Source organism: Loxodonta africana, chromosome 11 (genome assembly GCF_030014295.1).
Source record: "Loxodonta africana isolate mLoxAfr1 chromosome 11, mLoxAfr1.hap2, whole genome shotgun sequence".
Classification (NCBI taxonomy): Eukaryota; Metazoa; Chordata; class Mammalia; order Proboscidea; family Elephantidae; genus Loxodonta; species Loxodonta africana.
In genome coordinates this window covers 61,843,552-61,869,603 of record NC_087352.1, presented here as the reverse complement: position 1 = coordinate 61,869,603, position 26,052 = coordinate 61,843,552, and positions in this window count along the sequence as shown.

Here is a 26,052-nt window from a genome sequence, read left to right as displayed (position 1 = left end):
CCTGTTTAGATGATCCCTGACATTTAGAAACCACTTTGCCTTGATCACGCCTTTCTTTTGTCTATAAGCTAGACATAAAAACAGCACCTCCACCTCTTGGGGTGGCTGTGAGGGGTAAATGAGTTAATACGTGTGGTGTGTTGGGACTGCCTGCCGCAGAGTTAACGCTCAGTAAGTGGTAACTGTGAGAAATGTTCTCACTTGGGGCTCCACGCACCACACACCACCCTGCTAGGTGTGCCCTGTGTTCTGCCTGCTTCCCCCTCCCCCCTCTTCCCACTAAGTGCTCACCTCTTGTCATCACACAAAGATGCTCTTGAGTGAGGTTGTGTATAGTTTTTATCATTCATTCATTCACTTATCTAGTTCTTTAAGGATTCCCTGGTGGTGCAAAAGGTAACATGCTTGGCTGGTAAGAAATACATTGGAGGTTCAAGTCCACCCAGAGGTACCTCAAAGGAACCACCTGCCAATCTATTTCCGAAAGGTCACAGCCATTTGAAAACCCTGTGGGCCACAGCTCTAATCTGACACACATGAGGTCGAAATGAGTGGGTTGACTTGATGGCAGCCAATAAACTGGTATTCGTTTAAAGAGCTTTACAGAGGTAAAATTGATATTCAATAAAGGGCACATTTAAATTATACAATTTGATAAGCTTTAAGCTTTAACAAATATAAACGTCTTTGAAACCATCACCACAATCAAGATAGTGAATATATACATCACCACAAAAAGTTACTAGTGCTCCTTTGTAATCTTTCTCTCTTTTCCCACCTATCTCTCTCTCTTCCTCCTTAACCCCCTCACCAGTCCCTACCCCTACCCCCAATCTGCTTTCTGCCGCTGCTGATTACATTGCAGTGTTCTAGAGTTTTACATAAGTAGAATCATACAGTGTGACCTCAATGCTTGTCTGACTTCTTTCACTCAGCATAGTTTGTGTGTGTGTGTGTGTGTGTGTTTTAGGTAAAAGTTTACAGCACAAATTAGCTTCTCATTCAAAAATTTATATACAAATTGTTTCGTGACATTGGTTGCAATCCCTGCAATGTGTCAGCACTATCCCCCTTTCCCTTTCCATCCTGGGCTCTCCATGTCCATTCCTCTAGTTTTCCTGTCCCTTCCTGCCTTCTCGTCTTTGCTTTTGGGCAGGTGTTAACCATTTGGTCTCATGTATTTGACTGAACTAAGAAGCCTGTTCCTCACGTGTGTCGTTTGTTTTATAGGCCTGTCTAATCTTTGGCTGAAAGGTGGACTTTGGGAGTGGCTTCAGTTCTGAGTTAGGAGGGTGTCCAGGGACCATAATGAGGAAGAGTTCCTCCGGTCTCTGTCAGACCAGTAAGTCTGGTCTTTTTTTTTTTTTTTTTCATGAATTTGAATTTTGTTCTACATTTTTCTCCCACTCTGTCCAGGACCCTGTATTGTGATCCCTGTCAAAGTGGTTAGGGGTGGTAGCCAGGCACCATCTAGTTCTGGGCTCAGGCTGTTGGAGGCTGTGGTTCATGTGATCCATTAGTCTTTTGGACTAATACTTTCTTCGTGTCTTTGGTTTTCTTCATTCTCCTTTGCTCTGAACATAACGGGACCAATAGGTGTATCTTAGATGGCCACTTGTAAGCTTTCACAACCCCAGACGCTACTCACCGAAGTAGGATGTAGAGCATTTTCTTTATGGTCTACATTATGCCAGTTGACCTAGATATCCCTTGAGACCAGCACAGTTATTCTGAGATTCATCCAGGTTATTATTTGTCTGTTTGTTTTGATTGATTCTTTTATTACTATTATTTTATCTTAAATGAAGGTTTACAGAACAAACTAGCTTCTCCTTAAACAGTTAGTACATACATTGTTTTATGACACTGGTTAACAACCCCACGACATGTCAACACTCTCCCTTCCCGACCTTGGGTTCTCGATTACAAGCTTTCCTGTTCGTTCCTGCCTTCTAGTCCTTGCCCCTGAGCTGGTGTGCCCCTTTAGTCTTGTTTTGTTTTATAGGCCTGTCTAATTTTCAGCTGAAGGGTGAACCTCGGTCATACAGGTTATTATTGTGTGTATAAAATAGATGTTCTTTTGAGGACATCATATGCAGGTAGATTCGTTCATCGTCACAGAGGAAACCAAAAACCAAACCAAACCCATTGCCGTTGAGTCGATTCCGACTCATAGCGACCCTATAGGACAGATTGGAACTGCCCCATAGAGTTTCCAAGGAGCACCTGGTGGGTTTGAACTGCTGACCTTTTGGTTAGCAGCTGTAGCACTTCACCACTACGCCACCAGGGTTTCTGTCATGGAGGAAAGAGACCTAAAAAAGATTATATTCAGATACAAGGATGCAAAACAATTTGCACTCTGAGCGCAAACACCAGTCTTGCCATCTTGTATCATTCATTTAAGCCTATAGAATTGACGTCAATAATGATGACCCTCAGCCACCAAGAAAAAAAAAAAATCAAATTATGGTTGGCAGTCTCTATTTAAGAAGACATGGAAATTCAGAATACGCTTTATAAAAATGTTTTCCCAAACAGCTAGAATTATTTCGAGTTTTGAAGTTTAAAGAAGTAACCCTAAGCTACCTGGAAAACTCACCTCAGCAGAATGACTCATTCTCCCAGGGGTCTGGGCAGCCAAGGTTCTACTGCTCTTCACTTGCAGGGCATTCTCTCCGAGCCAGGAAAGAAGGAGCTGCTCCTTGACTCCTTGAATAAATGACTTATTTCAGAGGAAGGTGTTAAACTCTGCTGGCTCCCCGGCCAGAACAGGTAGGTGAAGCACTGGGATTCCAAGGCATCTTTGCAAGCTTAATGGGGCGATAACGAGGAGAAAATGGCTTAATCTGTGTTTTGGCCTCCTTCTCACCAAATTGGTTGGAATGAGAGAGGCTGTAACTCTGGAAAACCTACTCGTAAAATAGGTTTTTTAACTTGGCTATTTTTGGCGGGGGTAGAGACACCCTAAAGGAGCAAGCCCCTGCCAGCTTGAGCTTTGAAAATGGACCAATTAATTAGAAAAGCCAGGGGTAGTAAAGGAGATACAGCAAACATCACCTGGACAGTCGTTTTTCTGTTGCCTTATTTGTAAGGAAAATAGATTTAGAAGTGAATGCAAATAAACAAAAAACCATGGTATGTGAACTGTGAAAATGTCCTGAGGGCTCTGGCCTAACTGGATATAAAAGGTGAGGAAGAGACCCTTGAAAAATGGAGCTTCCAGAGGAAGCAGCAGGCGAACCTTATTAACATCAGCCTGCCATAGTTAATAATTCTGCGGTGGGCAGGAGGTTGGGCCAGATGATCTCTAAGGGCTCTTTCTCATTCTGAGATTCTAAGATGCTGGTATTTATAGCGCAATATTCAGAACCTATAAATCGACTGGTCTCAGAAGGTGTGCCTTATAATGTCTCTTTTATTTCATTGGTTTCCCCCCTGGATCTTGCCTCCTTCCCTCTGTTACCTCATGGCCAACAGAGCAGAAAGAGTGCATTCATAGATCCCTGAGTAACATCTGGAGGATACTCATTGGCCTCCGGCCCTGGACAGATGTTCTGAGACTATTCCTTTGGCCCTGTATTTCACGTGGAAGTGTAACAATATCTGCCTATGATGGTCCCCAGCTTCCTCCACTTCCAAATCTAAACCAGCAGTTTGGAACTCAGGGTCCTTCACCAGCTGGCCTCTACCTTACCTCCCAGTTAAATGCATGAACGCCGTTGGTTCAGGCCCATAAGTCAGTTGCTCAGCCACCAAGTATTTACTGAGCATGTATGTGCCTGCTTTTGGGCAGTGGTAGAATTCTTCCCTTCCATGCAGGAGACACAGTGGTTAAGAGCTTTGGCTTCTTATGAAAATGTCAGCAGTTTACTCCTTGGAAACCCTATGGGGTTTCCAGTTCCAGTTCTACTCTGTCCTATAGGTTTGCTATGAGTCAGAATCGACTCAGCAGCAAAGGGCTTGGTTTTTGTTGTTTTGTTTTGTTTTATGCGGGAGAAAGAGTTCAATTCCTGGCCTATGCTTCTTGTGTGCAGGCACTGCCTGCCTATCAGTGGAGGCTTACATGTTGCTATGATGCTGACAGATTTCACCAGAGCCTCTACCATCTGCAATGGATCATGGAGATGGCATAGAATTGGGCAGTGTTTCATTCCATTGTGCATGGTGTCACCATGAGTCAGAGGCTAACTCAACAGCAGCTAACAAAATCCTTTGGGTTAGGTATTGAAGGGGCTCCAAGGAAAGGGGAACACATATCCACACTCAAGATATTTATACCCCATGTGGAGTAGTGGTTAAGTGCTATGGCTGCTAACCAAAGTGTCGGCAGTTCAAATCCACCAGGCGCTCCTTGGAAACTCTATGGGGCAGTTCTACTCTGTCCTATAGGGTCGCTATGAGTTGGAATCAACTCGACGGCACTGGGTGGGTTTGGATTTATAGCCCAGTTTAAAAAAAATGATAATAAGACTGTATAATCAGATATTAGGTTGTATGGGTCCAGCTCTAAGTGGTATAGTTGAGAACAAGGACTCTAAAAGGACTGGAGTAGTCAGGGGACCCTTTGGAGATGAGGGGCACTTGAACTGGGCTTTGAAGGATGGTAAGGAATTGGAATAGAAGATGTGAGGAAGGCACAGTCTAGTCGGGTAGAACACCATGCCAAGAGAGCGTGAAACTCTTTGCAAATTGACTCCAACCAATTATTATGTTTGGTAGGTACTGGTACAAAGTTAGAGGGAGGAGAAGGCTACGGGTCTATTTCCCTGCTAACTTGATTCCAGATTATAGTGTGCCAGGTTGTCAGGCTTCCATGCAGTACTGAATTCTGCCATGCACATACAGGTTTATTAGCAGGCACTTAAGAAAACTATTACACAACCTGTGCTGGGAAAAACAAGGGTCCATGCCTCTACCTGGTATGAAAACACGCACTGAAGCAGATGCAGCAATGTTCTGGTGGCGGTATTCTGGTAACCACCTAGTCTGATAAGCAAAGACACAGGACCCATTTGGATTTCTTACCCCCAGGGACACCATTCCAACTTGAAGAAAAAATCCGCTAGATTCACGCCACTTCAAGCCAATCCCACATTGCTAGCCACCAATGAAAAAATAGTTCCTAACATCCGTTATTGAAATTAACAAAACAATTTGTCATAACCAGAAGCAAAGAAAGTCGAAGGCCTGCAGTAGGTGTCCCTGCAGTTATGGCTTCTGATTAGTCTGTCACATGATAACTAACCACCTCTGGAGTCTACGTTCTTGCTTAAGAAACTACAAATGTTAACCAATCATCAATTACCTCTAGGGTATAGCTTGAAATTCACTAATGCGCATGCCCTAACACGCACGCACACATCACACTGTCTATGCTAATACATTTTGAAGTAAATTACAGATAAAATAACTAGATGAGAAAGAATATGGCATGTATTGTGGGTAGTGAAAGGACAATCAGCCAAGCAATAGATTTTGGGAAGAAAAGAGAGAACAGGTTGTATAGGCAGATTTTTGGCAGATGGATGGTACTTTGGATTCTAGGGTGAGCAGGTTTGATGGTGTAGTCTATGGATAGACTTTTGGACAGTAACTTATTGTCCAAAGCAGGACACTTTGGAGAGTAATTAATAATAACAACAAGACAACAGATGTAAACTGGTACTGTCTGAGGCAAACTAAGACTCATGGTAAACCTAACTATGGTCATTGGATTCAAGAACAGGAAATAAGGATTGAAGCTGCATTCTATGAAGAGCCGTCCATCAGATGCCAGGGCATGGACTCTGCTCTGGCTCACCTGGGCACAGCAAAGGTTATTTGCGGGGGTCGGTAGGCCACCAGAGCAATGTAGTAAGGAAACTCCCTCTGACTGCACTTGGATGAATCATCTCAGACTCGTTCATCTGCAGCATGGTGCCCTCCTGTTCTCAGAGCAGCGTTCCCTGAACTTGTTCTGCATCCCCAGATTTTGGCTCATCCAGAAACAATTACAGAACAGTAAAGAAACCACTTCCCTCACTATTTTGCTTAGGTGACTTGGCAGTTGCTTCTCTGGGCTCAAGATTTTTGGGAAACTACTACGTGCTGGCTGAGGGCTTTTCCATATGGTATCTCATTCCTCCCAGTAGAGCTGGGAAGTATGGCAGAGTTTACGTGATTTATTTATCTGTCACATGAGGATAAAAATGTTCACCTGACTTTCACCCTAGAGTTTGTGAAGATAAAAAGAGATGAGAAATTCTCTGAAAAGCCAGAGAATTGGTTATCCTTGTTATGAGTTTAGAATATTTTAAATAGAAGCACTGAGGTTCAGGTTAGAATCCTCAAGGTCCACTGTGCAATAGTTAATGGAAAAGTCCCACCAACGGAGATAATTTAAGGTGTATTTGTGAGATCTGGGTCCTTAAACAGTTAGGTGGCAAAAGTTAGAATATACCTTTCTTGGTCTTTTGGAGGGCAGAGATTCCAAATTGGAAGTAGTGTTGCTCTGCACTAATTAGTAAAGTGATAAAATACAAGCTGTAACCCAGAGTTTGAAAGGGAATTTTGTGGTTGGGGGAAAAGAGTACTGGTGTGAAAGTCACAAAGCTTGAGTTTGAGCTCCTTCTCTGGCCCATTATGTGTATCACTTTGGGCAAGTCATAGCATGGATCTGGGTGAAGCCAACCCTCACAACCTATGGCCCCAAGGAGAGGCCCATGCTGGAACACCTATTGCCAATGTAGATTAGATCTCAGGTAGGCCAGTGCCATAACAACCTTTGAAGTTGGTGCTCGAGAACATGAGAATAACTATTGTGAGTTACCTCCTTATCATCCAGCCTAGACATCCCCATCAGACAGAGGCACCAACGGTTATTATAGAAGGGCTTAGAACAGTGCTTTTAATATCCATCCTCAGGCATCCCTCACATTTATTCATTCATCCCTCACATTTGTTCATTCACTGGACGTCTATTTCTTGAGTGCCTATCACTTTCCCGGAATTGTTAGGAGCCCCGGTGGTACAGTGGTTAAGTGTTCAGCTGTTAACCGAAAGGTCTGCAGTTCAAATCCACCAGCTGCTCCTTAGAAACCCAAAGGGGTAGTTTTTTGTTTTGTTTTGTTTTTTAAATTTTTATTGTGCTTTAAGTGAAAGTTTATAAATCAAGTCAGTCTCTCATACAAAATTTATATACCCACTGCCATCAAGTCAATTCCGACTCATAGCAACCCTATAGGACAGAGTAGAACTGCCCTGTAGAGTTTCCAAGGAGTGCCTGGTGGATTCAAACTGCCGATCTTTGGGTTAGCAGCCATAGCACTTAACCATTACGCCACCAGGGTTTCTAAAATTTATACACATCTTGCTCTTTACTCCTAGTTGCTCTCCCCCAATGAGACAGCACACTCCTTCTCTCCACCCTCTATTTTCATGTCCATTCAGCCAGCTTCTGTCCCCCTCTGCCTTCTCATCTCCCCTCCAGACAGGAGCTGCCCACATAGTTTCATGAGTCTACTTGATCCAAGAAGCTCACTCTTCACCAGTCTCATTTTCTATCCTATAGTCCAGTCCAATCCTTGTTTGAAGAGTTGGCTTTGGGAATGATTCCTATCTTGGGCTAACAGAAAGTCTGGGGACCAGCACCTCCAAGGTCCTTCTAGTCTCAGTCAGAGCATTAAGTCTGGTCTTTTTACAAGAATTTGAGGTCTGCATCCCACCTGGGCAGTTTTGCTCCATCTGATAGGGTTTCTGGAAACCTTGGTGGCGTAGTGGTTAAGTGCTACAGCTGGTAACCAAAGGGTCGGCAGTTCGAATCTGCCAGGCACTCCTTGGAAACTCTGTGGGGCAATTCTACTCTGTCCTATAGGGTCACTATAGTTGGAATCAACTCAACAGCACTGGGTTTGGTTAGGTTTTTTGGTTTACAGGGTTGCTATTGGTAGGAATTGACTCACCAGCAATGGGTTTGGTTTTTTGATTTGGTAGTTATCAAATGGAAAACAAAAAACAAACAAAACTTCTAGAGCTTATAGTTTAATGAAGGATAAAATATTAATCAAAATCATAAGAAAATGAATGCAATTGTGAACATAACTGGTGCTATGAGGTTAGGGTGACTGAACTAGATTTTTCTGGAGAAGAGAGCTTGAGCTGAGATCTGAAAAATAAGAATGAGGGAACAAGAGGAAGAAGGGAAGGAGGAGTGTTCTGTGTAGCAGGAACAGTAAGGGATTCCCCTGAGAGATGCAGGTTTGTGTGGCAAGGTGGAAAATGAGGGAGAATGTGGTTTAAAGTCAAGGCTGGAGAAGTAGACAGGTACACCTGATAGTAGGCAAGGTAGACCTGGCAGCATAATGGTTAAGCAGTCAGCTGCTAACTGAAAGGTTGGCAGTTCAAACCTACCCAGCAGCTTCATGGGAGAAAGACCTTGGTGATCTGCTTCTGTAATGACTGCAGCCAAGAAAACCATATGTGACAGTTCTACTCTGTTATGTGGGGTTACTATGAGTCAAAATCAACTCAATGGCACTTAACAACAAGACCTGCTTCTAGATTCAGAACTGGCTCTAGAGCTAGAATCCCTTTATCTACCAATCTTTCCAGCAGCCAAAAGGCCACCCGCTTACCCCCTTAATCAGTCTTTCTTCAAACCCTGAACACTGTTGCTGTTCTCTGAAACCTTGATGAGTTGCCAAGTCTGTCAGTAGCTGGGAGCCAGAAAATGACATAGAACCTAAATCTGGGAGGTATGGGTAGTGAGCCCATCATATAATGACTTTACAATTCCTACCGGAGCAAGTTCCATTGGGCATTTTTCTTCGGTGCTGCTGAAAATCTTTTTCTTTGAGTCTATTGTTTTTTCCCATAAGCAAAGCCTTGACCCGACTCCAAGGGAAGCCCTCAAATCTACCTTCATTTATTGACTGTGTCTAGTAATAAACAGTCTCTCTCCCTGCTCTGAGAATCCACATTCAAAATGAACCCTGCAGAGGAGGTAGGTGTTTTTATTTGGGCTACATACTGAATGTCAGTATGTTGTTTCAGGTGGTCTACAGGTAATCAATAATGCCAGGGGTCGGGGCACTGTACTGACAGTCCCTTATTGATTGGAACACCCCCACGTAGTCCCTATTTCCCTCCCATCATCTCACTATTCCTGTCCCTAGTGATCCCTGCCTGGGCTGTGGCACGGAGTGTTTGCAGCGCAGAGAGGGAGAACACGATTCAGCTCTCTTCCATCCAATTAAAATGTTTTACTATCTTTCCTTTGTATCTCGCCTTTGTAATTGGATTCCCAGTTTCTCAATTTTCATGGCAGCAAAGGGAGGGGGGAAATGATAGTGAGTATCTGATAAAAATAAAATGCTATGATTTAATTTCTTCTGAAAGGCTGCTCTCTTGCCTTTATGAGGTCTTTGAAAGTATTCCCGAGTCCCTAACCTGGTCATATTGTGGCTCTGAAGTTCCTTCTGGGTAATCAAAGGGTATTAGAAATTGCAGGTACCGTGAGACCAGAAAAATTAAAGCCCCTGTCTGCACTAAATGCATAGACGATCCAGAAGGGACAATTTGTGAGGTGATGACAACACCAGATTTTGTACAACAGCAATATCTAGTGATGAGACCTTAGGCACCCTAAAACTAAAGTCCCTGGAGTGGGAATGGGGGAGCTTACAAGGCTGTTTTCCCCTAAGAAAGTAAATAGTCATGATGAAATTTGAAAAAGAAAGCAGCTACAATTTGCAGGCCCAGCAAGTGCCATAAACTGTAATATTCCAATATGGGGCTTAGAATGAAAAAGATCAATGTATCTGAAAGCCTGCTGTGTAAACCTTTAGCCAAATAGCAATTATCATTATCTTTGCCATTATTATTATCATTACTCTTACTATGCCTCACAGTGCCTAGCAGGGTCCCCTACATATATCCTTTCCCAATAAATATATGCTGATCAATTCACTGAGACGTTGTTATTGTTATGTACCATTAAACTGGTTCTGACTCATAGCGACCTTATGTATAACAGAATGAAATGTTGCCTAGTCCTGTGCCATCCTCATAGTCATTGCTATGTTTGAGCCCATTGTTGCAGCCACTGTGTCAGTTCATTTTGTTGAGGGTCTTCCTCTTTTCACTGACCCTTTACTTTACCAACTATGATGACCTTCTCTAGGGATTGGTCCCTCCTGATAACACGAGACATTACTTAACCCCTAAGATACTAACAGTGGGGAGGCATTGGTGGTTCAATTGTAGAATTCTTACCTTCCATGTGGGAGACCTGGGTTCAACTCTGGCCAATGTATCTCGTTCACAGCCACCACCTGTCTATCATTGGAGACTTACGTGTTGCTATGATCCTGAACAGGTTTCAGCAAAGCTTCCAGACTAAGACAGACTATGAAGAAAGGCCTGGTGATCTATCTCTGAAAATCAGACAATGAAAACCCCTATGGATCACAATGGTCCAATCCACAACCAATCATGGGGATGGCATAGGATCAGGTGGCATTTTGTTCCCTCGTACCTGGAGTCCCCATGGATCAGGAGTAACTCAAAGGCAGCTAACAACAGCAACAAAGATACTAACAAGTAGACATTTTGAATGCAACGGTGAAGAGGCAAATCCCAGAAACATTGTCAAAAGGAGGGTGACAACAAGCAATTTCACTTTGCGCGAAGACCCAGAAATACTGGGAGATAGGGAGAGTTGCCTGGCCAGGAACTGAATGCCATAAGGAAAACCCCAAAGAACATGCTGTATTCACTCTGCTTTTTTTCTGCAAAGAAGGGTAGACTTGGTTCTTGCCTTTATTCATCCATTTTAAAATATGTTATTGAGAATTTCCTCTAGTAGGTGCCAGAAAGACAGAGATTAAAAAAAAAAAAAAAATGCAGTCCCTGCCTCATAAGGATGATATTCAGGCATTCAATGGACAGGTGCTCAGGGGAGAACCCCCACTCAAATCATATCACGCACATGATACCTCCACTTCCCTACAGAAGCACAGCCATTTCCCCTTTTTGTTCATTCCCTTGCTGTTTCTAGTTCCCAGGTAGACCTCTCTCACAAACCATCTCTTCTGGACTTAATTTATGAGATTGACCCACGTGTGTCATCTAGTTCTTTTGTTTGCACTGCTCCATATCACTCCATTGCAGGACCATCCGCAGTTTATTTACTCAATCTGCTTTGATGGATCCATAAGTTATTTCTAATGTTAGACAATCCAATGATTCCTATATGTGTCTCCTAGACCTCTCCTATGAGTGTTAATCTCAGGAAAATATCTGGAAGAGGAATGTAGGACTACTGGAAATATGCATCTTCAACTTTACTAGATGTTGCCAAGCTGCTCTTCAAACTGGTAGTACAAATTTACACTTCCATTAACAATAGATTAGAGTCCCCATCAACCTGCATCCTTGCCAACACTTGGAATTGTCAGACTCTAAAATGTTTGCCAATACATGGGCAAGAAACTCTATCTCATTATACTTTAGTTTGCATTTTTTTGATGATAGAGGGTTGAACTTAGATTCACATATTTATCAGTGATTTGTGTATCTTCTGTGAATTACCTATTCATATGTTTTGTCTTCTACTGGGTTGTCTTTTTTATTGACTTTTACTAGTTTAGAAAAACATTTTCTCATTATCAGTCTTTTGTTGGTTTTATGAGTTACAAATATCTTCTCTGAGTTTGGTTTCTCTCTCCATCTTAATGACATCTTTTGATGCACAGTTTTCAAATTTAATAAAAATTTATCAATACTGAGAAATCATAATGACATTCCTTTTAAGCATTTTAGTTTTTGCTTTTTGTATTTAGGTCTTTAATCTATTTGGCATGTATTTGTGTTCATGCTGTGAAGTAAGGATCCAAGATGCAGTTTTGTTATTTTTCTATGTGGATATCCAGTTGTCTCCACACCAAGTATTGGACAGTCAGTCCTTCCTTCCCCTGGGGATCTGCAGGGCCACCTCAGTCAAGATAACAGAAAAGACAAGGGTCTATTTTTGAGCTCTCTATCCCATTCTCTATCTATCCTTGTGCTAATACCACACTGTCATAATAACCATAGCTTTACAATAAGTCTTGATACTGGGAGGTGCCTCCCACCTTGTTTTTACTTTTCAGCTCTTTGAATCTTTAGTTTAGCTTTTTATTATACCTGGCTCCAGTTCCCACTTACCATCTACTCACTTGTTAAGACCTGGGCTAAACTTCAATACTCCTTCCCATAACAGACCTGCAAAACAGCACTCCAAATCTGTCTGGTGCCCACAGGTTGTACCTGGTTTCTAAATAACCAGGAGGCCTTTAGAAAAAGGGTGCCGATAACTGTATGACTTGGTCCATAAACATCACGTCCTTCCAGTCAGAACCCGAACATATGGAAAGTAGCATACAATCAGACAGCATATAATCGTAAAAGTTCCATCACAAGCAATAACCCTTAAAAGCTGCCTGAGCCGAGAAGATGAATCTTCCATGTACACCCCACTTTGTGCCATGGGTGAGGAGCTTAAATGGGACCCTACCTACTGCCGGTCTCCCCTTGGCAAGGTAGGTCTACTTAGGTGGATGGTAAGCTTATGCTATGTGTGTCCCACCTGTGCCATAGCTGAGGAGACTCAGAAAACTTCCTCTCCTGGCTATTTTACACTAAATACCACAAGTGGATGACTTTAACAAAGAGAAATTTATTTCCTCACAGTAAAGTAGGATAAAAGTCCAAATTCAGGGCATCAGCTCCAGGGGAAGGCTTTGTCTCTCTGTTGGCTTTTGAGAAAAGTCCTTCTCATCAATCTTCCCCTGGACTAGGAGCTTCTCCATGCAGGAACTCCGGGTCCAAAGGACATGCTCTGCTCCTAGCACTGCTTTCTTGTCTCTCTGCTTGCTTCTCTCTTTTATATCCCAAAAGAAACCAGCTCAAGACACAGTCCGATCCCATAGATTGAGTCCTGCCTCATCAACATAACTGCTGCCAACCACCACCCCCCAACATCATAGAGGCAGGATTTACAATACATGGGAAAATCACATCAGATGACAAAATGGTGGACAATCACACAATACCAGGGATCATGGCCCAGCCAAATTGATACATACATTTTGGGGGGACACAATTCAATCCATGACAGCTGCCTAGCTTGTCTGAAGGACTTGATCCTCACAAGACCATTTGGCATTTTTGTCTTCAACCTTCAGGTCCTTTAACACTTCTACCTCTACTGTAGCATCTTTTAAGGTGTGCTTTGGGTCATAGCCCATTGTTCTGTTGGCCCCAGCCCACTTGCCACATACCTACACACCTGGGAGCTCCCTGAAAACCAGAAGTCTTATCTCTGTCCTCCCACAGCAACAGTATTGAGTGGGCAGCATGTAATAGGCAGTAAGTAGATTTCAGTGAGTACAAGATTTCTGTCATCATCTTGACAGTGATTCCTTATCCTCACCCCCCACTCATCATCATCCAGCTTTCCCCAGCGCCCGGTCTTCCCTAAGTCATCCTTACTGTAGTCTAGAAGCTATCCAGGGCACTGGGGACTTTTGCCCTGAAGAAGTTTGCCCAAGACCTCCATCGGACCTGGGTCTACAATGGCACAGATCCCGCAGAAAGCCCCAAATAGGTGACAGCTGTATATTACATAACTTCTGTGAGAAATCCCAGTTTGTAAGATGTTTATGGAAATCATTGACAAGGTTTGAAATGTGTCTTGACAGTGTTTAGAGTTCTTACACACTTATGTACATGCAAATGAAATTTGAAGGAGCCCTGGTGGTGAAACGATTAAGCACTAAGCTGCTAACCGAAAGGTCGGCTGTTCGAACCCACCGGTGGCTCCGTGAGAGAAAAATGTCTGCTCCCATAAAGATTACAGCCTTGGAAATCCTATGGGGTAGTTCTACTTTGGCCTATAGGGTCGACATGAGTTGGAATCGACTCAATGGCAATGAGTTTTGGGCATGGCTCTGCTTTTCTTTTAGATGACAATTTAGCAGCAATTGCCTGGAATGCTATCTCAGAGGCTGTGACTTGCTTCTGGCTTCTGCTGGCCTCTTGTGTCATTGATGACCTTGTTGTTGATCCAGGAGAACAGGTTGGACCTGTAGTGTAAGCCATGCTATCTTGAGATGGTTTATAATGGGATTTCACTGTGTTATGCCCAATGTCTTTACGTTCATTTTATTTTCTTGTTTTTAAAAGGTGCTGCATGTTCCCTGTCCATTTGGACACATCAGATCATATTTGGAAGTACTATCAGTTCACTGGGAAGCTTGGCTTGATCAAAAACACATGATTCAGCTTGGGGATTATACCAAATGGAAGGAAAGTTCCATAGTGGGGTGTGCAGAGAGATGTGCTAAGGCAGGTCTACCCCCTTGGCAGTCACATGAGAATCTTGCATGTAACAAAAGTGCATTTAGGGCCTATTGGCCATGTTGCGGACATAGAAACAGATTCTGTTGTTTAAAAATGTTGGCTAACAATCCCCTTTTTCCTGTTCTGTGTTTCGTTTGACTGGCCAAATTCCAACCTCCTCCTGTGTACAAATGGAAATATATCATTGGGCCTCCTAGGCAGTAGACCAGCACATCCGTTCCAGAACATGGCAAAGGTCAAGCAGAGACAGGCAAGAACAGCCGTCTGCAGGTTGCACTGGGCATTTCAATTCTGACACAGTGTGCGATGAACACAGTGAGAAGGGGAAGCCTGCACAAACAGAACCCATCCTGGTTACAGCACTCTCCTCTCCTGGGCATTTCCCCAAATGTTTCCCTTGAATTATCCAAGGTGCTGTCATCTCTAGGTTGTAAAAAATTAAAAGGCAAGAAGTGGAACACAGAGGAAGATTAAGAGAGCTAACTAGGCATAACTTAACTAAGTGAAAATGCCAGGGGACCTGGAAACCGTCTCTAAGTGTTTCATGCACCTCAGTAATTTGGCAAAAGGCGATGTATAAATCTATCAATGGTGGGAAACAATGACTGCGTAAAGTAGTATAAGAAATCAGGACTCTTCAAAAGAATCAGTATTATCACCTGTGCAGTAGTATCTTTGGAGCCGTTTGGTGGCACAATGGTTAAGCACTTGGCTTAAGAGTAGCGGTTGGAACCCAGCCATTGACTCAGCTGGAGAAAGACCTGGCTATCTGTTCCCATAAAGATTACAGTCTAGAAAATCCGATGGGACAGTTCTACTTTGTCACATGGGGCCTCTGTGAGTCAAAGTCAACTCAACGGCACCTACCAACAACAACCACAGTGAGGGTCTACGGTGTCCAACCCTTTGTTGGGCTTCAAAGAAGAGTTAAGACAACAGAAAAATAAGCTCAGACAGTCACAACAGAGGTAAAAAGACAAAATGCATCCCCAGGAACAAAGGGGAGAGGGTGAGACTGACAACATACTAAAAGGTTCAGGGCAAGGAGAGATCCTAGGACCAGAGATGGCCAAATAGCCAGAGAAATGTGTGAGAGATGAATTTAGAATATTTTCTCCAAAGTGAACAAATGTCACTAAAAACTAACCTGGAAAAAGCCCCAGAAATCACAATGTGTCATTGAGATACACCACACAGTTGCTAGTTCTGATTCCTCTGATTCCCACAAACACTCCCATCCTCCGATAGGGTTGATTATAAAACAAACTCACTCATAGCTCAAGGTCACAGGGACAGCACGTTCATCACCACAAGGGAAATTCCTCGGGAAGAGAGCACAGTTCAGTCTGCTGACAGCAGGACTGCCCCAGCTCCGAGCGCCTGGCAATTAGGAGGCTCTGTTTAATTCCAAATATCTGGGCAACAATCGATAGTGGAAGCATGAGGGGTGTGTGGCTAGGCTGGTTTATGTGATGGGTCACACATTAGGTGCCTAATTGATGTGGCTTCCTGGGATGGGTGATGCCACGGACGCACACCACTTTCCTATTACTAGGCTTAATGGCTCATCTTGTGATTTCTGCCTCACTCCCGGCACAGAGTTATTTAAATAAGACCCTATTAGGAGATTTATTTATCTCAAGAAAAAGATTTATCCAGGAAAAAAAAAAAAAAAAATCCACTGAGACACAGCAGTTCCCTTTTCTGAGGCGCCATAATAAAGAAGACAATAGCAATATTTTTACTGTTTAGGTCGATACAATTATAGGATGGGAGAAAGCAAGAAGCAAAAAAAATATAAATTTCACACTCAGTGACCTAGTAATTTGTCAGTTATTTTCTACATTAAACCTAATGTGTCCTCTGGGACTGAGACAGAGGATACCGGAGAAATCTCGGTGCTCCTGGCCTGGCCACGCTCCTAACCCCACATCATCTCCACCTTTATTCTCCTTCCTTCTTTATCTTTCCTTCTGTGTGTCTAATTGTCTTTGTCTTCTCAGTTTCTATGGCTTTCTAATTAGAGTTCTCTTTGGTCTTTTATTCCAGTACCAGTTGCCGGAAAAGTAATCTCCTCTTTTCCTACCAACTGAATGTTTCATGTTTCCTTATTGGGAAAAATAGGGGCCTAATATGAGAGAGTAGAAACTCTTGACACTGATTGATTTACCTTTGCCAAAACTGGGAAAAGAAGGAAACACTATCCTTCCTAGTTTCCAGCTCAATGAATGTCCTTTTTCCCACTATAGCCCTTTTCTACTCCACTTCCAAAAAAAAAAACATTTTTGTTTCATTCCACTCTGACTCATGGCTGCCCCATGTGTGTCAGAGTAGAACTGTACTCCAAGGGGTTTTCAATGGCTGATACTTCTGAAGCAGCTCGCCAGGCCTTTCTTTCAGGGCACCTCAGGGTGAACTCGAGTCTCCAACCTTCCAGTTAACAAAGAACTCATTAACTATTTGCACTCTGCAGGGACTCCCCGCTCCACTTATGCGCTCATAGTTCAGCAAATCTTTAATGCCTGCTGTGTTTCCAGACAAGCAGTGGGTTTGAGAAGGATATAAAGAGGTGGAAGGGAAGTTGTTCCCTCCAGGAGCCTGCAATCTATGAAATGTGACATACATGACATAGAAAACTATGGAGGACATTATGGGAGTAGGGAGGGACTGGGGCGTGAGGAAGGGAGCAGGTGCGACAACTGTATCCAGATGTCAGAAGGACTGTGATGGGAAAGGAGGAGTAGATAGCCTGTGAGGGATCTGGGAAACAGGAATGGTATGAAGACACACGATCTTCAGGGAGACAGATGTTAGTTTAACATAAGGAACCCCCCCACCCATCTACAACACAGTCATCTGAAAAAAAGGGTGCTGTCTGTGAAGCAGGAGTCCCTGGGTGCAAACGGTTGACATACTCAGCTATTAACCGGAAGATTAGAGGTAGGAGTCTACCCAGGCCTACCTTGGAAGAAAGGCTTGGCAATCTATTTCTAGAAAATCAGCCACTGAAAACCCTGGGGAGTACAGTTCTACTATTCCATACATGGGATCGTCATAAGTTGGAGTTGACTCGATGGCGTCAAGTGCTCGGTGTAGTGCTCAGGGTGGGACTGAGGTGGAGGAGTTTCTGCATTGGGCGAGGCATGAGCCTGGCCATTCAAACCCCAAGTTTCTGTGATATGGCAAAGATGTGCTTTGAAAGTCTGTAAAAGATGCTCATTCATGAGGACTTCAGCCACCAGGGAAGACTCCAAAGAAAAGGTAAACGTTCACCTAGGTCCTGACTAAGAGCTCCACTGAGAAAGCATGTGGGGAAGGTGCTTCTAGAGATGGGACAATGCAACTGCCACTGGCACCCACACCCCCAACACACCTGTTCTATCTGATGATCCTCTATTCGAAGAACAAGTTTTCCCTTTTTAGACGGAGAAGGTATAGCTCATGACATGTTCATCCATTCCCCACAGAGAAGGAAAAGGCAAAAATGGACCAAACTTTAAAGCAGATACCTTCATTTCTTTTTCCTTTGTCCTTTCTATTTTTCTGTCTGTCTGTCTTTTAAGAGTTATTTACGGAGGCACTAGGGCTGGTGCTAGGGATAAAATGATGTGTAAAGACAGACATGGTCTCTGCCCTTATGGTGTTTACAGTCTATTGAGGATGACAGACATTAGCAAAGTTATGTCACAAATGTTTATTTACAAATGCTATCAAAAGAAAATAAAAGGAGAAGTGAGAACAGGTAAGAGGGAGCTCAAATCTAGGCTGCAGTGGAATCAGAACAAGCTTTCCTGAGAGAGGGATAGTTGAGCTGGGATCTAAGTTTGAGGGAAAGTAATAAGGTAAAAGGGAGTGACAGTGAAGGGGGTCAAGATGTAAGCGAAGAAGGAATAAATGATCCCAGAAAAAGAAAACAACATAAACCAAAGCTAAAGGGAGGATCATATATGCAAGGAATTGAAAAAAAACTCTACAGTGTGAGATATAGTTGAATTAGGCATACAAAGGAGGAATGATGCTAAACTGATGAAACACAGAAAACATGGGACTTCTGTAAATATTACAGTCCTGATATTGCATAGTTCTTTGGGAATATGGAAAGGTTAGCATTCACCTTATCACTCAACTGTGTTATAGCAAATATTCATGACTGGAATGTCCCATGAGCTATTATAATGCAATTCTCCTACATCCCCAGGTAGAATTTACAGATTAAAATTGCAGTAATCTCTTAATTATCTCTTGTGACTGAGGCCATTAATGGGTTTTCTTTCTACCACATGGTTAAGCCTCGACACGGAAAGAAGAGCACACATTAGGGTTGGAGGCCTTCTGGGACCGGGTACCAAGAAAACGAAAGTATTTGAGAGAGTCTGAGTGTCGTAGGCACACGTGAAGGCTATAACTGGTGGTTTTCTTCTTAAATAATCTTCCAAGACTAAATATAGGAACCTGGATTATCTGACCCTTTGTATGTATTAGTCTTCCTATGGCAGATGTTTACCTGTGTTTTATTGATTATGCAATGGCATCCAACTGTGTGGATCTTAACAAACTATCAATAACATTGCAAAGAAAGGGAATTCCAGAACACTTAATTGTGCTCATGCAGAACCTGCACATAGACCAAGAGGCAGTCATTTGAACAGAACAAGGGGATACTGCATAGTTTAAAATCAGGAAAGGTGTGTGTCAGGGTTGTATTTTTTCACCATACCTATTCAATCTGTATGCTGAGCAAATAATCCCAGAAGCTGGACTATATGAAGAAGAATGCGGCAGCAGGATTGGAGGAAGATTCATTAACAACCTGTGTTATGCAGATGACACAACCTTGCTTGCTGAAAGTGAAGAGGTCTTGAAACACTTACTGATGAAGATCAAAGACTACAGCCTTAAGTATGGATTGCACCTCGGCATAAAGAAAACAAAAATCCTCACAACTTGACCAATAAGCAAAGACATGATAACTGGGGAAATGACTGAAATTGTCAAGGATTTCATTGTACTTGGATCCACAATCAACAGCCATGAAAGCAGCAGTCAGGAAATCAAATGACACATTGCCTTGGGCAAATCTGCTGCAAAAGACCTCTTTAAAGTGTTGAAAAGCAAAAATGTCATCTTGAAGACTAAGGTGCGCCATGGTATTTTCAATTGCATCATATGCATGTGAAAGTTGGACATTGAATAAGGAAGACCAAAAAAGAATTGATGCCTTTGAATTGTGGTATTGGCGAAGAATATTGAATATACCATGGACTGCCAAAAGAACAAACAAATCTGTCTTGGAAGAAGTATAACCAGAATGCTTCTTAGAAGCAAAAATGGTGAGACTGCGTCTTACATATTTTAGATATGTTGTTAGGAGGGATCAGTCCCTGGGCAAGGACATCATGCCTTGGCAAAGTACAGGGTCAGCCGAAAAGAGGAAGACCCTCAACGAGGCGAATTGACACAGTGGCTGCAACAATGAGCTCAAGCATAACAATGATTGTGAGGATGGCACAGGACCGGGCAGTGTTTCATCCTGTTGTGCTTAGGGTTGCTATGAGTCGGGACCGACTCGATGGCACCTAACAACGACAACAACATATGCATGAAAAACTTAGACAATGAGTAAGGAAGACCAAAGAAGAATTGATGCCTTTGAATTATGGTGTTAGCAAAGAATATTGAATGTACCATGGACTGCCAGGAGAATGAACAAATCTGTCTTGGAAGAAGTACAGCCAGAATGTTCCTTAGAAGTGAGGGCAACAAGACTTGGTTTCATGTACTTTGTACATGTTATCAGAAGGGACCAGTCCCTGGAGTAGGACATCATGCTTCGTAAAGTAGAGGGTCAGCAAAAAAGTGAGAAACCTTACCCTGAGAGTATGGCCCTCGGACACCCTTTCAGCTCAGTAAAGAAGTCACTCCTGCGGTTCACCCTTCAGCCAAAGATTGGACAGGCCCATAAAACAAAACAAGACTAAAGGGGCACACCAGCCCAGGGACAGGGACTAGAAGGCAGGTGGGAACAGGAAAGCTGGTAATGGGGAACCCAAGGTTCAGAAGGGAGAGTGTTGACATGTCGTGGGGTTGTTAACCAACGTCATAAAACAATATGTGTACTAACTGTTTGAGAAACTACTTTGTTCTATAAACCTGCATCTAAAGTACAATTAAAAAATTAAAAAAAAATAAAAAAGAGGAAGACCCTAAATGAGAGATGGATTGACACAGTGGCTGCAACGATGGGCTCTAACATAGCAATGATTGTGAGAATGGTGCAGGTCTGGGAGGTGTTCTGTTCTGTTGCACATTGGGCCACTACGAGTTGGAACTGACTTGACCGCACCTAACAATGACAACAACATGGCTACTTTAGTCTGTTTTTACTCTGAAATCCTAGAGATTTATGTTCATTGGACAGGTTAAGCAAGTTGCTAATTTTTTTTTTTTTTTTCTTTTCTGAGATTAAAAAGATTTTTTAACAAGATGAATGGGGATCTTCCAAGACACAAACAATAAGTAGAGATGATGGGGGAAAATTTGTGCTCAATTGATCTCCTTCTGTATGTAACAGAGGCAAAACTCCCAGTTTCCTCTCTAGAATATTGAACTCCCTTGATGTAATGTTTTGGAGGGAGTAGAGATGAGGTAAGCTAGAAAGTGAATGACTAATTGTTCTCTTTAACATCAATACTAGGTAAATATAAAGACAAATTGCCTCAGCTATAACCAGTAGAAGTCGCTGATTCAAGCTCATCTAAGCTATTGATATTCTTGGCTCCCCAGTCCAAATTGTTAGCATTCTATTTACCTAATCAATAGGCTTCAAGAATTCCCAGTGAATCAATCAACAAAGCTTCTAGACAGCAGGAGCAGGCTGATTTCTAACGAACCTTGAGAAATAAGCAGGGTCTTGATGTGTTGGCTCTGGGTTATTGCCAATAGCAAAGGTAACTAGGATTCGTCCTTCCATTTAACACTTCAACTGTCTTGAATAATATCTACTGTGTCACCAATATAAGAGATAAGCCATATTAGGGACAGTTTTGACTTGTGGACTTGTGGGGGCTCCCAGTCCAGTGAAGCAGACAAGCACATAAGCACGTCCTTGGACCTAAGAGGGATATCTGAGCCCTATATGGTGGAGTCAGAGACATGTCCCCAGAGCTGGAGACAATAGTTTATTAGCAGGGCCAGGACGTCAAATTCCTGCTAAAGCCACTGCTCTGGTAAAAGATGATTTCTGTGGGTATGGCCAGATGAGGAGAAATTAGAAAGGAGATCAAGTTTTCAGGATTTCGTGCTGTGTGCTGCCCATCCAAAGCCCTCCCTCCCAGGTGTACTACTGGATCTGCTGTTCCACAAAGTGGCTCAACCTCCAAGTTATATCCACTTTAAACTAAACCTGTTGCTGTCGAGTCAATTCCTACTCATATGACCATATAGGACAGAGTAGAACTGCCCCGTATGGTTTTCTAGGCTGTAATCTTTATGGAAGCAGACTGCCACATCTTTCTCCCGCAGAGCAGGCAGCCCAGCACTTAACCACTGTGCTACCAGGGCTCCTTATTACCCCTATCAAAATCCCAAAAGGTTTTCCACTGCATGTACTGGGAAGAATCAACTAAGAAAACTCATTTAAGAGTGTCAGTGATTGATCCCTCTTATGCTATTTTTTCCAAAGAGGTGTAGGTTGCCTTCAAGTCAGCTCCAACCAATGGTGACCTAATATATAACAGAACAAAATGATGCTCCGTCCTTTGCCATCTTCATGATAGTTGCTATGTTTGAGTGATTGCCATGCGTATTGTGTCAATCCATCTCATTGAGGGTTTCCCTCATTTTTGTTGGCCTTCTGCTTTACCAAACATGATATTCCTTCTAGTGTGATGTGTCTACATTGTACAATATTCTGCTGTGATCCATAAGGTTTTTATTGGCTAATTTTCAGAGGTATATTGCCAGCCCTTTCTTCCAAGTCTGTGTCGGTCTGGAAGCTTTGCTGAAGCCTGTCCACCATGAGTGACCCTTCTGGTATTAAAATACTTGTGGCATAACTTCCAGCATCATGACAACATGCAAGCCGCCACAGTATGACAAACTGACAGATGAATGGTGGTTCAAAGAAGTAGCTTATCTTAAACAAATTCCCTATTGTTAGAACTGAGGGGGGATAATATCATAGAAGAAACATTTGAGATGACAGGTAGAAACAAAACTCCTTCATCTCCTGGTTCTTTGACCAGGGGCAGAGAGTGCTCATCATGTATTTCTATATGAATATGTTTGAGTCCAAATGTCCTACTCTGTAAAATGAGGATGATCTTACGGCCTTTCCAGGGAGACAATATATGCAAAGCACAGGCCTGGCTGAAGAAAGTGTTCAACAAAGCACAACTCCTGTGCTACTGATAATGACCCTAATCCCACACAGATGTAAAAGAATCTTTTTCTGACCACCAGAGGAGGTTGGGGAGGAAAGGTATTTTTTGGTAGTTCATGTTTTGGTTGTCTAGTGCTGCTATAACTGAAATACCACAAGTGAATGTTTTCAACAAACAGAAATTTATTCTCTCACAGTTTAGGAGGCTAGAAGTCTGAATTCAGGTTGCCAGATCCAGGGGAAGGCTTCCTTTCTCGGTCAGTTCTGGGGGAAGGTCCTTGTCATCAATCTTCCCCTGCTCTAAAAGCTTCTTGGCACATGGATCCCAGGTCTAAAGAATGCACTCAGCTCCTGGCTCTTCTTTCTTGGTGGTAGGTGGTCCCTGTCTTCTCCGCTCCGTTCTCTTTTGTATCTCAAAAGTGATTGACCAAGATACAACTTAATCCTGTAGATTGAGTCCTGCCTCATTAACATAACTGCCTCTAATCCTGCCTCATTAACATAATAAAGGTTAAGATTTGCAACACATAGGATAATCACATCAGATCACAGAATGGAGGACAATCACACAATACTGGAAATCATGGCCTAGCTAAGTCGACACACATTTTGGGGACACAATTCAATCCATAACAGCTAGGGAGCACAATGACCCTTGCCCCACATTCACTAAGCACTAAGTCAAGACCTACATAAGATTTACCCTGACTTCAGTCAGAATAACTGGCTACCAAACACCTAAACCTTGTAGTCTCAATGTTCCCACCCCATCTCAGGTCACTGGGTGGGCTAATCAGTGAGCCTAGCCAAGTTGGGCTGCTGGAGGCAGGGTAGGCTTATCTCCCTAGGAAGTAAGAATCAGGGAGACCCACAGGGGTAAATCCCAAACAGGTCTTAAGAAGGAGCTGAATACAGGAGCCAGAGAGACCAGAGGATGGAGACTGAGACATAACTGGGGCAGGCATCGGGGAATGTCCAGGACTGCTGTGGACACCCAAGAGTGTTTGTGGCTTTGAGGGGGGTGTAGTAAGAGCTTTGTGGACATGTTAGGCTTCAGACTACACTAAAATGTGCCAAAACCCTAACTGTGCTCAATGTGGTACTCAAGAAGTCCAGTAGGATGGAATCTATGAATCCTTGAGCATGTTCCTTATCTTCTCCAAGTCTCAGTTTACAAATCTGTACAATGGTAGTAACACTGGTGATTTTTAGGGCTTTTATTGGTAATAAATGTGATAATGAATATACGACAGCTTTGTTTCCTATGAGAGGCTCCTATTATAACTGTGATTATTATATTTCCAATAATCATCACTGTATAGGGGTGCTGGTTAACCAGCAGAGCTCATTCAACAGAATTTTACCCTATTTAAATAACGTCTCTAGAGTGTGATTGGCTCTCCTTATAGATCCTGTGGAAGAAATCTGTCGCCTTAGCACAGACAGTGACAAATTAGACTAATGAGATGTGAGATCAGAACCAGGAAACATGTGAGAAATGGTCAAATCTGGGACCACAAATTTGGCTTTCCTTAAGGTCATAGCTGAAGGAAATCAAGCATAGGCCAGAAGTCTGAAAACACAGAGATCAAGGTATGGGTTAGGAAAGATATAATAATTAGTGGTCTGGATCAGCAGCCCTCAAACCTGGCTGGCTGTTGCTAGAATTAGGCCAGAGCTTAAAAAAATACAGACCTACTGAATCAGAATCTCTGGGTAATGTCTGGGTCAAACGGCTTTCAAAGTTCCCTGGGAGTTTGGGATGATGGGCTAGCCTCATCTGGAAAGCCAAGTTCTGTACCAGGTCTTGGACGCAGGTGCAAGAAGCACTTAACCAGCAGGATCAAGGTGATGGGAGCCCAGAGCCTGGCGCTCAGCTGAATCACCCCACCGACACCAGGTGCCACAACCCAGGATCAAGAATGATGTGGGGCAAGTGACCCCAGCCTGGGGATTTGGTTTGCTTGCCTGCTTAACCAGATTTATATACATTCTAGAAAGGTAGGGGCAGGGTCAGATACCCAATAAGCAAGATACGCACAGATTACTTGTGTTTATTTATTAATCTGTGGTGAAATTGTATGCTACAGATTAGTAAGTAAACACAAGTAAGCCTGTGTGTACCTTGCTTACTGGTTAATCTGCCCTAGTAGGGAAGAGAACCCTGAAGGAGCGGGGGATTAACAGCTCTAGAATGAGCAGGTTTTCTCTCTCAAACCCTCAGACACTCTGTTCTGAGACAGTGGGCCTGGGACCCACACTTTTCTTTCGCTGCTATTAGGACAGAACTTGAGGAGGAGATATAGTGGAATTAGGAGGAGGAGGAAGAGAAGAAAAAAAGAATAGCCCAGAGTCTGTGGACCTGGGTTCTTCCCCTCCTTCATCCCTCCTCCTCCTCTGCAGCAAACAATCAAGAAGAGGGAAGAGACACCACAGGTGACCTGACCGAGGAGATTGACACTCCCGGGGCTCAGGTTCTGAGGTGTGCCAGGGAAGAGGCTGGCTCGGCGGGTTGGCAAAGTCGCAGGGAGAGGAGGCTGTTTTCACACATTGGTGAAAGCCTGGGACCCTGCCACATCTCGAGAGACTTCTAGAGAGCCCCCGCTCTGAGACATGGGGCTTGTGGCAACCACAGATGCACAAAATTCTCCTTAGAGACGTGGCAACGTGTGAGAATCAGCACAGAGGAGCAGGAAAAGGCCATGTAATTCCCCAGTCAAGGTAGCTGATTGTGCATGTCTTCCATTTAAGAAGATATTAAAATAAGCTCTCTGAAGTTAAGAGCTAGAGAGAGAAATGTCCAGTTGTCCATCCTTTGTCCCCAGTGAACTGCCAAAATGAGGACTCCACATTTCAAAAAATATAAACAGTTGCTGTAGAATTGACTCAGACTCACGGCGACCTCACGTGTGTCAGAGTAGAACTGTGCTTTGTAGGGTTTTCAGTGGCTGATTTTTTTCAGAAGGAGATTGCCAGGCCTTTCTTCTGAGGTGCCTCTGGGTGAACTCAAACCACCAACCTTTCAGTTGGCAGCAGAGCACACTAACTGTTTGCACCATTCAAGAACTCCTCACATTTAAATCTCCAAAACTTGGCCAGAGTGACTGAATTGCAGTGGGTGGTCTGCTTTGGAAAGGGAAGAAACACTAGAAACGAGCTTTGCATCCCTGGCTGAAGCCTGTTGACCATGTGCGTCAATTACTTTTGCAGCCACGCTCTCTAATGGGTATATGTGGCCAGTGATGGATGACACTTGGACATCAGCCTGGTTTTACTGTTGTGACAGATGA